Here is a 15044-nt window from a genome sequence, read left to right as displayed (position 1 = left end):
AGGAGTTGCAGGGTTTATACAGAGAACACCCTGACCACACAGAGGTGGGAATGTTGACCAGGAGCAGGGATTATGCAGAGCACATCCTGGCCATACGGAGATGGGAATGTTGACCAGGAGCTGCAGGGGTTAGACAGAGCACATCGTGGCCACACAGAGATGGGAATCTTGACCAGGAGATGCAGGGGTTATACAGAGAACATCCTGACCACGCAGTGATGGGAATGTAGACCAGGAGTTGCAGGGGTTATACAGAGCACATCCTGACCACACAGTGATAGGAATGTTGACCAGGAGCAGGGGTATACAGAGCACACCCTGGCCACACACAGATGGGAATGTTGACCAGGAGCTGATTGCGTTAGACAGAGCACACCCTGGCCACACAGTGATGGGAATGTTGACCAAGAGCAGGGGTATACAGAGTGACCCTGGCCACACAGATGGGAATGTTGACCAGGAGTTTCAGGGGTTATACAGAGCACATCCTGACCACACAGATGGGAATGTTGACCAGGAGTTGCAGGGGTTATACTGATCCCACACTGGCCACACAGAGATGGGAATGTTGACCAGGAGCTGCAGGGGTTATACAGAGCACACCCTGGCCACACACAGATGGGAATATTGAACAGGAGCTGCTGGGGTTAGACAGAGCACACCCTGATCACACAGTGATGGGAATGTTGACCAGGAGCAGGGGTTAACACAGAACACCCTGGCCACACAGATGGCAATGTTGACCAGGAGTTGCAGGGGTTGTACTGAGAACACCCTGACCACACAGAGGTGGGAATGTTGACCAGGAGCTGCAGGGGTTATACAGAGCACACCCTGGCCACACACAGAAATGGGAATGTTGACCAGGAACAGGGGTAATCCAGAGCACAACCTGGCCACACAGAGAAGGGAATGTTGACCAGGAGCAGGGGTTATACAGAGCACACCCTGGCCACACAGAGAAGGGAATGTTGACCAGGAGCTGCAGGGGTTATACAGAGCACACCCTGGCCACACAGAGATGGGAATGTTGACCAGGAGCTGCTGGGGTTATACAGAGCACACCCTGGCCACACAGAGATGGGAATGTTGACCAGGAGCTGCAGGGGTTATACAGAGCACACCTTGGCCACACAGAGATGGGAATGTTGACCAGGAGCTGCAGGAGTTATACAGCCACACCCTGGCCCCACAGAGATGGGAATGTTGGCCAGGAGCTGCAGGAGTTATACAGAGAACACCCTGGCCACACAGAGATGGGAATGTTTACCAGGAGCTGCAGGGGTTATACAGAGCACACCCTGGCCACACAGAGATGGGAATGGTGACCAGGAGCTGCAGGGATTATACAGAGCATACCCTGGGAACACACAGCTGTGAATGTTGACCAGGAGCTGCAGGGGTTATACAGAGCGCCACCTGGCCTCACTGAGAAGGACATGTTGACCAGGTGCTGCTGGAGTTATACAGAGCACACCCTGGCCACACAGAGATGGGAATGTTAACCAGGAGCTGCAGGTGTTATACAGAGCACACCCTGGCCTCACAGAGATGGGAATGTTGACCAGGAGCTGCAGGGGTTATACAGAGCACACCCTGGCCACACAGAGATGGGAATGTTGACCAGGAGCTGCAGGAGTTATACAGAGCACACCCTGGCCACACAGAGATGGGAATGTTGACCAGGAGCTGCAGGGGTTATACAGAGCACACCCTGGCCACACAGAGATGGGAAGGTTGACCAGGAGCTGCAGGAGTTATACAGAGCACCCCCTGACCACACACAGAGATGGGAATGTTGACCAGGAGCTGCAGGTGTTATACAGAGCACACCCTGGCCACACACAGAGATGGGAATGTTGACAAGGAGCTACTGGGATTATACAGTGCACATCCTGGCCACACAGAGATGGGAATGTTGACCAGGAGCTGCAGGGGTGATACAGACCACAGCCTGGCCACACAGAGATGGGAATGTTGACCAGGAGCTGCAGGAGTATACAGAGCACATCCTGGCCACACAGAGATGGGAATGTTGACCACGAGCTGCAGGAGTATACAGAGCACATCCTGGCCACACACAGATGGGAATGTTGACCAGGAGCTGCAGGAGTTATACAGAGCACACCCTGGCCACACACAGAGATGGGAATGTTGACCAGGAGATGCAGGGGTTATACAGAGCACATCCTGGCCGCCCAGAGATGTGAATGTTGACCAGGAGCTGCTGGGGTTATGCAGAGCACACCCTGGCCACACAGAGATGGGAATGTTGACCAGGAGCTTCTGGTGTTACACAGAGCACACCCTGGCCACACAGAGATGGGAATGTTGACCAGGAGCTGCTGGGGTTATACAGAGCACACCCTGGCCACACACAGATGGGAATGTTGACCAGGAGCTGCAGGAGTTATACAGAGCACTCTCTCACACACAGAGATGGGAATGTTGACCAGGAGCTGCAGGGGATATACAGAGCACACCCTGGCCACACAGAGATGGGAATGTCGACCAGGAGCTGCAGGGGTTATACTGAGCACAGCCTGGCCACACAGAGATGGGAATGTTGACCAGGAGCTGCAGGGGTTATACAGAGCACACCCTGGCCACAGAGAGATGAGAATGTTGACCAGGAGCTGCAGGGGTTATACAGAGCACACCCTGGCCACACAGAGATGGGAATGTTGACCAGGAGCTGCAGGGGTTATACTGAGCACACCCTGGCCACACACAGAGATGAGAATGTTGACCAGGAGCTGCTGGGGTTAGACAGAGCACACCCTGGCCACACTGAGATGGGAATGTTAACCAGGAGCTGCAGTAGTTATACAGAGCACACCCTGGCCACACACAGAGATGCGAATGTTGACCAGGAGCTGCTGGGGTTATACAGAGCACACCCTGGCCACACAGAGATGGGAATGTTTACCAGGAGCTGCAGGGTTTATACAGAGCACACCCTGGCCACACATAGATGGGAATATTGACCAGGAGCTGCAGGGGTTATAGAGAGCATACCCTGGCCACACAGAGATGGGAATGTTGACCAGGAGCTGCAGGTGTTATACAGAGCACACCCTGGCCACACAGAGATGGGAATGTTGACCAGGAGCTGCTGGGGTTACACAGAGCACACCCTGGCCACACACAGAGACGGGAATGTTGACCAGGAGCTGCTGGGGTTAGACAGAGCACACCCTGGCCACACAGAGATGGGAATGTTGACCAGGAGCGGCAGGGGTTAGACAGAGCACACCCTGGCCACACACAGAGATGGGAATGTTAACCAGGAGCTGCAGGAGTTATGCAGAGCACACCCTGACAACACACAGAGATGGGAATTTTGACCAGGAGCTACTGGGATTATACAGTGCACATCCTGGCCACACACAGATGGGAATGTTGACCAGAAGCTGCAGGGGTTATACAGAGCACACCCTGACCACACACAGAGATGGGAATGTTGACCAGGAGATGCAGGGGTTATACAGAGCGCCACCTGGCCTCACTGAGAAGGACATGTTGACCAGGAGCTGCAGGAGTTATACAGAGCGCCACCTGGCCTCACTGAGAAGGACATGTTGACCAGGAGCTGCAAGGGTTATACAGAGCACACCCTGGCCACACAGAGATGGGAATGTTGACCAGGAGCTGCAGGAGTATACAGAGCACATCCAGGCCACACAGAGATGGGAATGTTGACCAGGAGCTGCAGGAGTATACAGAGCACACCCTGCCCACACACGGAAATGGGAATGTTGACCAGGAGCTGCAGGAGTTATACAGAGCACAACCTGGCCACACAGAGATGGGAATGTTGACCAGGAGCTGCAGGAGTTATACAGAGCATACCCTGGGAACACACAGCTGTGAATGTTGACCAGGAGCTGCAGGGGTTATACAGAGCGCCACCTGGCCTCACTGAGAAGGACATGTTGACCAGGTGCTGCAGGAGTTATACAGAGCACACCCTGGCCACACAGAGATGGGAATGTTGACCAGGAGCTGCAGGTGTTATACAGAGCACACCCTGGCCTCACAGAGATGGGAATGTTGACCAGGAGCTGCAGGGGTTATACAGAGCACACCCTGGCCACACAGAGATCGGAATGTTGACCAGGAGCTGCAGGAGTTATACAGAGCACACCCTGGCCACACAGAGATGGAAATGTTGACCAGGAGCTGCAGGGGTTATACAGAGCACACCCTGGCCACACAGAAATGGGAAGGTTGACCAGGAGCTGCAGGAGTTATACAGAGCACCCCCTGACCACACACAGAGATGGGAGTGTTGACCAGGAGCTGCAGGAGTTATACAGAGCACACCCTGGCCACACACAGAGATGGGAATGTTGACAAGGAGCTACTGGGATTATACAGTGCACATCCTGGCCACACAGAGATGGGAATGTTGACCAGGAGCTGCAGGGGTGATACAGACCACAGCCTGGCCACACAGAGATGGGAATGTTGACCAGGAGCTGCAGGAGTATACAGAGCACATCCTGGCCACACAGAGATGGGAATGTTCACCAGGAGCTGCAGGAGTATACAGAGCACATCCTGGCCACACACAGATGGGAATGTTGACCAGGAGCTGCAGGAGTTATACAGAGCACACCCTGGCCACACACAGAGATGGGAATGTTGACCAGGAGATGCAGGGGTTATACAGAGCACATCCTGGCCGCCCAGAGATGTGAATGTTGACCAGGAGCTGCTGGGGTTATGCAGAGCACACTCTGGCCACACAGAGATGGGAATGTTGACCAGGAGCTTCTGGTGTTACACAGAGCACTCCCTGGCCACACAGAGATGGGAATGTTGACCAGGAGCTGCTGGGGTTATACAGAGCACACGCTGGCCACACACAGATGGGAATGTTGACCAGGAGCTGCAGGAGTTATACAGAGCACACCCTGACCACACACAGAGATGGGAATGTTGACCAGGAGCTGCAGGGGTTATACAGAGCGCCACCTGGCCTCACTGAGAAGGACATGTTGACCAGGAGCTGCAGGAGTTATACAGAGCGCCACCTGGCCTCACTGAGAAGGACATGTTGACCAGGAGCTGCAAGGGTTATACAGAGCACACCCTGGCCACACAGAGATGGGAATGTTGACCAGGAGCTGCAGGAGTATACAGAGCACATCCAGGCCACACAGAGATGGGAATGTTGACCAGGAGCTGCAGGAGTATACAGAGCACACCCTGCCCACACACGGAAATGGGAATGTTGACCAGGAGCTGCAGGAGTTATACAGAGCACAACCTGGCCACACAGAGATGGGAATGTTGACCAGGAGCTGCAGGAGTTATACAGAGCATACCCTGGGAACACACAGCTGTGAATGTTGACCAGGAGCTGCAGGGGTTATACAGAGCGCCACCTGGCCTCACTGAGAACGACATGTTGACCAGGTGCTGCAGGATTTATACAGAGCACACCCTGGCCACACAGAGATGGGAATGTTGACCAGGAGCTGCAGGTGTTATACAGAGCACACCCTGGCCTCACAGAGATGGGAATGTTGACCAGGAGCTGCAGGGGTTATACAGAGCACACCCTGGCCACACAGAGATCGGAATGTTGACCAGGAGCTGCAGGAGTTATACAGAGCACACCCTGGCCACACAGAGATGGAAATGTTAACCAGGAGCTGCAGGGGTTATACAGAGCACACCCTGGCCACACAGAAATGGGAAGGTTGACCAGGAGCTGCAGGAGTTATACAGAGCACCCCCTGACCACACACAGAGATGGGAGTGTTGACCAGGAGCTGCAGGAGTTATACAGAGCACACCCTGGCCACACACAGAGATGGGAATGTTGACAAGGAGCTACTGGGATTATACAGTGCACATCCTGGCCACACAGAGATGGCAATGTTGACCAGGAGCTGCAGGGGTGATACAGACCACAGCCTGGCCACACAGAGATGGGAATGTTGACCAGGAGCTGCAGGAGTATACAGAGCACATCCTGGCCACACAGAGATGGGAATGTTCACCAGGAGCTGCAGGAGTATACAGAGCACATCCTGGCCACACACAGATGGGAATGTTGACCAGGAGCTGCAGGAGTTATACAGAGCACACCCTGGCCACACACAGAGATGGGAATGTTGACCAGGAGATGCAGGGGTTATACAGAGCACATCCTGGCCGCCCAGAGATGTGAATGTTGACCAGGAGCTGCTGGGGTTATGCAGAGCACACTCTGGCCACACAGAGATGGGAATGTTGACCAGGAGCTTCTGGTGTTACACAGAGCACTCCCTGGCCACACAGAGATGGGAATGTTGACCAGGAGCTGCTGGGGTTATACAGAGCACACGCTGGCCACACACAGATGGGAATGTTGACCAGGAGCTGCAGGAGTTATACAGAGCACTCTCTCACACACAGAGATGGGAATGTTGACCAGGAGCTGCAGGGGATATACAGAGCACATCCTGGCCACACAGAGATGGTAATGTCGACCAGGAGCTGCAGGGGTTATACTGAGCACAGCCTGGCCACACAGAGATGGGAATGTTGACCAGGAGCTGCAGGTGTTATACAGAGCACACCCTGGCCTCACAGAGATGGGAATGTTGACCAGGAGCTGCAGGGGTTATACAGAGCACACCCTGGCCACACAGAGATCGGAATGTTGACCAGGAGCTGCAGGAGTTATACAGAGCACACCCTGGCCACACAGAGATGGGAATGTTGACCAGGAGCTGCAGGGGTGATACAGAGCACACCCTGGCCACACAGAGATGGGAAGGTTGACCAGGAGCTGCAGGAGTTATACAGAGCACCCCCTGACCACACACAGAGATGGGAATGTTGACCAGGAGCTGCAGGAGTTATACAGAGCACACCCTGGCCACACACAGAGATGGGAATGTTGACAAGGAGCTACTGGGATTATACAGTGCACATCCTGGGCACACAGAGATGTGAATGTTGACCAGGAGCTGCAGGGGTGATACAGACCACAGCCTGGCCACACAGAGATGGGAATGTTGACCAGGAGCTGCAGGAGTATACAGAGCACATCCTGGCCACACAGAGATGGGAATGTTGACCAGGAGCTGCAGGAGTATACAGAGCACATCCTGGCCACACACAGATGGGAATGTTGACCAGGAGCTGCAGGAGTTATACAGAGCACACCCTGGCCACACACAGAGATGGGAATGTTGACCAGGAGATGCAGGGGTTATACAGAGCACATCCTGACCGCCCAGAGATGTGAATGTTGACCAGGAGCTGCTGGGGTTATGCAGAGCACACTCTGGCCACACAGAGATGGGAATGTTGACCAGGAGCTTCTGGTGTTACACAGAGCACACCCTGGCCACACAGAGATGGGAATGTTGACCAGGAGCTGCTGGGGTTATACAGAGCACACCCTGGCCACACACAGATGGGAATGTTGACCAGGAGCTGCAGGAGTTATACAGAGCACTCGCTCACACACAGAGATGGGAATGTTGACCAGGAGCTGCAGGGGAAAGACAGAGCACATACTGGCCACACAGAGATGGTAATGTCGACCAGGAGCTGCAGGGGTTATACTGAGCATAGCCTGGCCACACAGAGATGGGAATGTTGACCAGGAGCTGCAGGAGTATACAGAGCACATCCTGGCCACACAGAGATGGGAATGTTGACCAGGAGCTGCAGGAGTATACAGAGCACATCCTGGCCACACACAGATGGGAATGTTGACCAGGAGCTGCAGGGGTTATACAGAGCACCCCCAGACCACACACAGAGATGGGAATGTTGACCAGGAGCTGCAGGAGTTATACAGAGCACACCCTGGCCACACACAGAGATGGGAATGTTGACAAGGAGCTACTGGGATTATACAGTGCACATCCTGGGCACACAGAGATGGGAATGTTGACCAGGAGCTGCAGGGGTGATACAGACCACAGCCTGGCAACACAGAGATGGGAATGTTGACCAGGAGCTGCAGGAGTATACAGAGCACATCCTGGCCACACAGAGATGGGAATGTTAACCAGGAGCTGCAGTAGTTATACAGAGCACACCCTGGCCACACACAGAGATGCAAATGTTGACCAGGAGCTGCTGGGGTTATACAGTGCACACCCTGGCCACACAGAGATGGGAATGTTTACCAGGAGCTGCAGGGTTTATACAGAGCACACCCTGGCCACACATAGATGGGAATATTGACCAGGAGCTGCAGGGGTTATAGAGGGCATACCCTGGCCACACAGAGATGGGAATGTTGACCAGGAGCTGCAGGTGTTATACAGAGCACACCCTGGCCACACAGAGATGGGAATGTTGACCAGGAGCTGCTGGGGTTACACAGAGCACACCCTGGCCACACACAGAGACGGGAACGTTGACCAGGAGCTGCTGGGGTTATACAGAGCACACCCTGGGCACAAACAGAGATGGGAATGTTGACCATGAGCTGCAGGGGTTATACAATGCACACCCTGGCCACACAGAGATGGGAATGTTGACCAGGAGTTGCAGGGGTTATACAGAGCACACCCTGGCCACACACACAGATGGGAATGTTGACCAGGAGCTGCAGGGGATATACAGAGCACATCCTGGCCACATAGAGATGGGAATGTTGACCAGGAGCTGCAGGGGTTATACAGAGCACAACCTGGTCACACAGAGATGGGAATGTTGACCAGGAGCTGCAGGGGTTATACAGAGCGCCAGCTGGCCTCACAGAGAAGGACATGTTGACCAGGAGCTTCAGGAGTTATACAGAGCACACCCTGGCCACACAGAGATGGGAATGTTGACCAGGAGCTGCAGGGGTTATACAGTGCACACCCTGGCCACACAGAGATGGGAATGTTGACCAGGAGCGGCAGGGGTTAGACAGAGCACACCCTGGCCACACACAGAGATTGGAATGTTAACCAGGAGCTGCAGGAGTTATGCAGAGCACACCCTGACAACACACAGAGATGGGAATTTTGACCAAGAGCTACTGGGATTATACAGTGCACATCCTGGCCACACACAGATGGGAATGTTGACCAGAAGCTGCAGGGGTTATACAGAGCACACCCTGACCACACACAGAGATGGGAATGTTGACCAGGAGCTGCAGGGGTTATACAGAGCGCCACCTGGCCTCACTGAGAAGGACATGTTGACCAGGAGCTGCAGGAGTTATACAGAGCGCCACCTGGCCTCACTGAGAAGGACATGTTGACCAGGAGCTGCAAGGGTTATACAGAGCACACCCTGGCCACACAGAGATGGGAATGTTGACCAGGAGCTGCAGGAGTATACAGAGCACATCCAGGCCACACAGAGATGGGAATGTTGACCAGGAGCTGCAGGAGTATACAGAGCACACCCTGCCCACACACGTAAAAGGGAATGTTGACCAGGAGCTGCAGGAGTTATACAGAGCACAACCTGGCCACACAGAGATGGGAATGTTGACCAGGAGCTGCAGGAGTTATACAGAGCATACCCTGGGAACACACAGCTGTGAATGTTGACCAGGAGCTGCAGGTGTTATACAGAGCGCCACCTGGCCTCACTGAGAAGGACATGTTGACCAGGTGCTGCAGGAGTTATACAGAGCACACCCTGGCCACACAGAGATGGGAATGTTGACCAGGAGCTGCAGGTGTTATACAGAGCACACCCTGGCCTCACAGAGATGGGAATGTTGACCAGGAGCTGCAGGGGTTATACAGAGCACACCCTGGCCACACAGAGATCGGAATGTTGACCAGGAGCTGCAGGAGTTATACAGACCACACCCTGGCCACACAGAGATGGAAATGTTGACCAGGAGCTGCAAGGGTTATACAGAGCACACCCTGGCCACACAGAGATGGGAAGGTTGACCAGGAGCTGCAGGAGTTATACAGAGCACCCCCTGACCACACAATGAGATGGGAATGTTGACCAGGAGCTGCAGGAGTTATTCAGAGCACACCCTGGCCACACACAGATATGGGAATGTTGACAAGGAGCTACTGGGATTATACAGTGCACATCCTGGCCACACAGAGATGGGAATGTTGACCAGGAGCTGCAGGGGTGATACAGACCACAGCCTGGCCACACAGAGATGGGAATGTTGACCAGGAGCTGCAGGAGTATACAGAGCACATCCTGGCCACACAGAGATGGGAATGTTGACCAGGAGCTGCAGGAGTATACAGAGCACATCCTGGCCACACACAGATGGGAATGTTGACCAGGAGCTGCAGGAGTTATACAGAGCACACCCTGGCCACACGCAGAGATGGGAATGTTGACCAGGAGATGCAGGGGTTATACAGAGCACATCCTGGCCGCCCAGAGATGTGAATGTTGACCAGGAGCTGCTGGGGTTATGCAGAGCACACTCTGGCCACACAGAGATGGGAATGTTGACCAGGAGCTTCTGGTGTTACACAGAGCACACCCTGGCCACACAGAGATGGGAATGTTGACCAGGAGCTGCTGGGGTTATACAGAGCACACGCTGGCCACACACAGATGGGAATGTTGACCAGGAGCTGCAGGAGTTATACAGAGCACTCTCTCACACACAGAGATGGGAATGTTGACCAGGAGCTGCAGGAGTTATACAGAGCACACCCTGGCCACACACAGATGGGAATATTGACCAGGAGCTGCAGGGGTGATACAGAGCACACCCTTTCCACACAGAGATGGGAAGGTTGACCAGGAGCTGCAGGAGTTATACAGAGCACCCCCTGGCCACACACAGAGATGGGAATGTTGACCAGGAGCTGCAGGAGTTATACAGAGCACACCCTGGCCACACACAGAGATGGGAATGTTGTCAAGGAGCTACTGGGATTATACAGTGCACATCCTGGGCACACAGAGATGGGAATGTTGACCAGGAGCTGCAGGGGTGATACAGACCACAGCCTGGCCACACAGAGATGGGAATGTTGACCAGGAGCGGCAGGAGTATACAAAGCACATCCTGGCCACACAGAGATGGGAATGTTGACCAGGAGCTGCAGGAGTATACAGAGCACATCCTGGCCACACACAGATGGGAATGTTGACCAGGAGCTGCAGGAGTTATACAGAGCACACCCTGGCCACACACAGAGATGGGAATGTTGACCAGGAGATGCAGGGGTTATACAGAGCACATCCTGGCCGCCCAGAGATGTGAATGTTGACCAGGAGCTGCTGGGGTTATGCAGAGCACACTCTGGCAACACAGAGATGGGAATGTTGACCAGGAGCTTCTGGTGTTACACAGAGCACACCCTGGCCACACAGAGATGGGAATGTTGACCAGGAGCTGCAGGAGTGATACAGAGCACTCTCTCACACACAGAGATGGGAATGTTGACCAGGAGCTGCAGTGGATATACAGAGCACATACTGGCCACACAGAGATGGTAATGTCGACCAGGAGCTGCAGGGGTTATACTGAGCACAGCCTGGCCACACAGAGATGGGAATGTTGACCAGGAGCTGCAGAAGTATACAGAGCACATCCTGGCCACACACAGATGGGAATGTTGACCAGGAGCTGCAGGAGTTATACAGAGCACACCCTGGCCACACACAGAGATGGGAATGTTGACCAGGAGATGCAGGGGTTATACAGAGCACATCCTGGCCGCCCAGAGATGTGAATGTTGACCAGGAGCTTCTGGTGTTACAGAGAGCACACCCTGGCCACACAGAGATGGGAATGTTGACCGGGAGCTGCTGGGGTTATTCAGAGCACACGCTGGCCACACACAGATGGGAATGTTGACCAGGAGCTGCAGGAGTTATACAGAGCACTCTCTCACACACAGAGATGGGAATGTTGACCAGGAGCTGCAGGGGATATACAGAGCACATCCTGGCCACACAGAGATGGTAATGTCGACCAGGAGCTGCAGGGGTTATACTGAGCACAGCCTGGCCACACAGAGATGGGAATGTTGACCAGGAGCTGCAGGTGTTATACAGAGCACACCCTGGCCTCACAGAGATGGGAATGTTGACCAGGAGCTGCAGGGGTTATACAGAGCACACCCTGGCCACACCGAGATCGGAATGTTGACCAGGAGCTGCAGGAGTTATACAGAGCACACCCTGGCCACACAGAGATGGGAATGTTGACCAGGAGCTGCAGGGGTTATACAGAGCACACCCTGGCCACACAGAGATGGGAAGGTTGACCAGGAGCTGCAGGAGTTATACAGAGCACCCCCTGACCACACACAGAGATGGGAATGTTGACCAGGAGCTGCAGGAGTTATACAGAGCACACCCTGGCCACACACAGAGATGGGAATGTTGACAAGGAGCTACTGGGATTATACAGTGCACATCCTGGGCACACAGAGATGGGAATGTTGACCAGGAGCTGCAGGGGTGATACAGACCACAGCCTGGCCACACAGAGATGGGAATGTTGACCAGGAGCTGCAGGAGTATACAGAGCACATCCTGGCCACACAGAGATGGGAATGTTGACCAGGAGCTGCAGGAGTATACAGAGCACATCCTGGCCACACACAGATGGGAATGTTGACCAGGAGCTGCAGGAGTTATACAGAGCACTCTCTCACACACAGAGATGGGAATGTTGACCAGGAGCTGCAGGGGATATACAGAGCACATCCTGGCCACACATGATGGTAATGTCGACCAGGAGCTGCAGGGGTTATACTGAGCACAGCCTGGCCACACAGAGATGGGAATGTTGACCAGCGGCTGCAGGGGTTATACAGAGCACACCCTGGCCACACAGAGATGGGAATGTTGACCAGGAGCTGCAGGGGTTAAACAGAGCACACCCTGGCCACACAGAGATGAGAATGTTGACCAGGAGCTGCCGGTGTTATACAGTGCACACACTGGCCACACAGAGATGGGATGTTGACCAGGAGCTGCAGGGGTTATACAGAGCACACCCTGGCCACACAGAGATGGGAATGTTGACCAGGAGCTGCAGGGGTTATACAGAGCACACCCTGGCGACACAGAGATGGGAATGTTGACCAGGAGCTGCAGGGGTTATACAGAGCACACCCTGGCCACACACAGATATGAGAATGTTGACCAGGAGCTGCTGGGGTTAGACAGAGCACACCCTGGCCACACTGAGATGGGAATGTTCACCAGGAGCTGCAGTAGTTATACAGATCACACCCTGGCCACACACAGAGATGGGAATGTTGACCAGGAGCTGCTGGGGTTACACAGAGCACACCCTGGCCACACACAGAGAAGGGAATGTTGACCAGGAGCTGCTGGGGTTATACAGAGCACACCCTGGGCACAAACAGAGATGGGAATGTTGACCATGAGCTGCAGGGGTTATACAGTGCACACCCTGGCCACACAGAGATGGGAATGTTGACCAGGAGTTGCAGGGGTTATACAGAGCACACCCTGGCCACACACACAGATGGGAATGTTGACCAGGAGCTGCAGGGGTTATACAGAGCGCCACCTGGCCTCACTGAGAAGGACATGTTGACCAGGTGCTGCTGGAGTTATACAGAGCACACCCTGGCCACACAGAGATGGGAATGTTAACCAGGAGCTGCAGGTGTTATACAGAGCACACCCTGGCCTCACAGAGGTGGGAATGTTGACCAGGAGCTGCAGGGGTTATACAGAGCACACCCTGGCCACACAGAGATGGGAATGTTGACCAGGAGCTGCAGGAGTTATACAGAGCACACCCTGGCCACACAGAGATGGGAATGTTGACCAGGAGCTGCAGGGGTTATACAGAGCACACCCTGGCCACACAGAGATGGGAAGGTTGACCAGGAGCTGCAGGAGTTATACAGAGCACCCCCTGACCACACACAGAGATGGGAATGTTGACCAGGAGCTGCAGGAGTTATACAGAGCACACCCTGGCCACACACAGAGATGGGAATGTTGACAAGGAGCTACTGGGATTATACAGTGCACATCCTGGCCACACAGAGATCGGAATGCTGACCAGGAGCTGCAGGGGTGATACAGACCACAGCCTGGCCACACAGAGATGGGAATGTTGACCAGGAGCTGCAGGAGTATACAGAGCACATCCTGGCCACACAGAGATGGGAATGTTGACCAGGAGCTGCAGGAGTTATACAGAGCACACCCTGGCCACAGACAGAGATGGGAATGTTGACCAGGTGATGCAGGGGTTATACAGAGCACATCCTGGCCGCCCAGAGATGTGAATGTTGACCAGGAGCTGCTGGGGTTATGCAGAGCACACCCTGGCCACACAGAGATGGGAATGTTGACCAGGAGCTTCTGGTGTTACACAGTGCACACCCTGGCCACACAGAGATGGCAATGTTGACCAGGAGCTGCTGGGGTTATACAGAGCACACCCTGGCCACACACAGATGGGAATGTTGACCAGGAGCTGCAGGAGTTATACAGAGCACTCTCTCACACACAGAGATGGGAATGTTGACCAGGAGCTGCAGGGGATATACAGAGCACATCCTGGCCACACAGAGATGGGAATGTCGACCAGGAGCTGCAGGGGTTATACTGAGAACAGCCTGGCCACACAGAGATGGGAATGTTGACCAGGAACTGCAGGGGTTATACAGAGCACACCCTGGCCACACAGAGATGAGAATGTTGACCAGGAGCTGCCGGTGTTATACAGTGCACACACTGGCCACACAGAGATGGGATGTTGACCAGGAGCTGCAGGGGTTATGCAGAGCACACCCTGGCCACACAGAGATGGGAATGTTGACCAGGAGCTGCAGGGGTTATACAGAGCACACCCTGGCCACACAGAGATGGGAATGTTGACCAGGAGCTGCAGGGGTTATACAGAGCACACCCTGGCCACACACAGAGATGAGAATGTTGACCAGGAGCTGCTGGGGTTAGACAGAGCACACCCTGGCCACACTGAGATGGGAATGTTAACCAGGAGCTGCAGTGGTTATACAGAGCACACCCTGGCCACACACAGAGATGCGAATGTTGACCAGGAGCTGCTGGGGTTATACAGTGCACACCCTGGCCACACAGAGATGGGAATGTTTACCAGGAGCTGCAGGGTTTATACA

Source organism: Scyliorhinus torazame, chromosome 5, assembly GCF_047496885.1.
Source record: "Scyliorhinus torazame isolate Kashiwa2021f chromosome 5, sScyTor2.1, whole genome shotgun sequence".
Classification (NCBI taxonomy): Eukaryota; Metazoa; Chordata; class Chondrichthyes; order Carcharhiniformes; family Scyliorhinidae; genus Scyliorhinus; species Scyliorhinus torazame.
The sequence above is the reverse complement of the archived record's forward strand: the minus strand, read 5'-3'. Positions refer to the sequence as shown.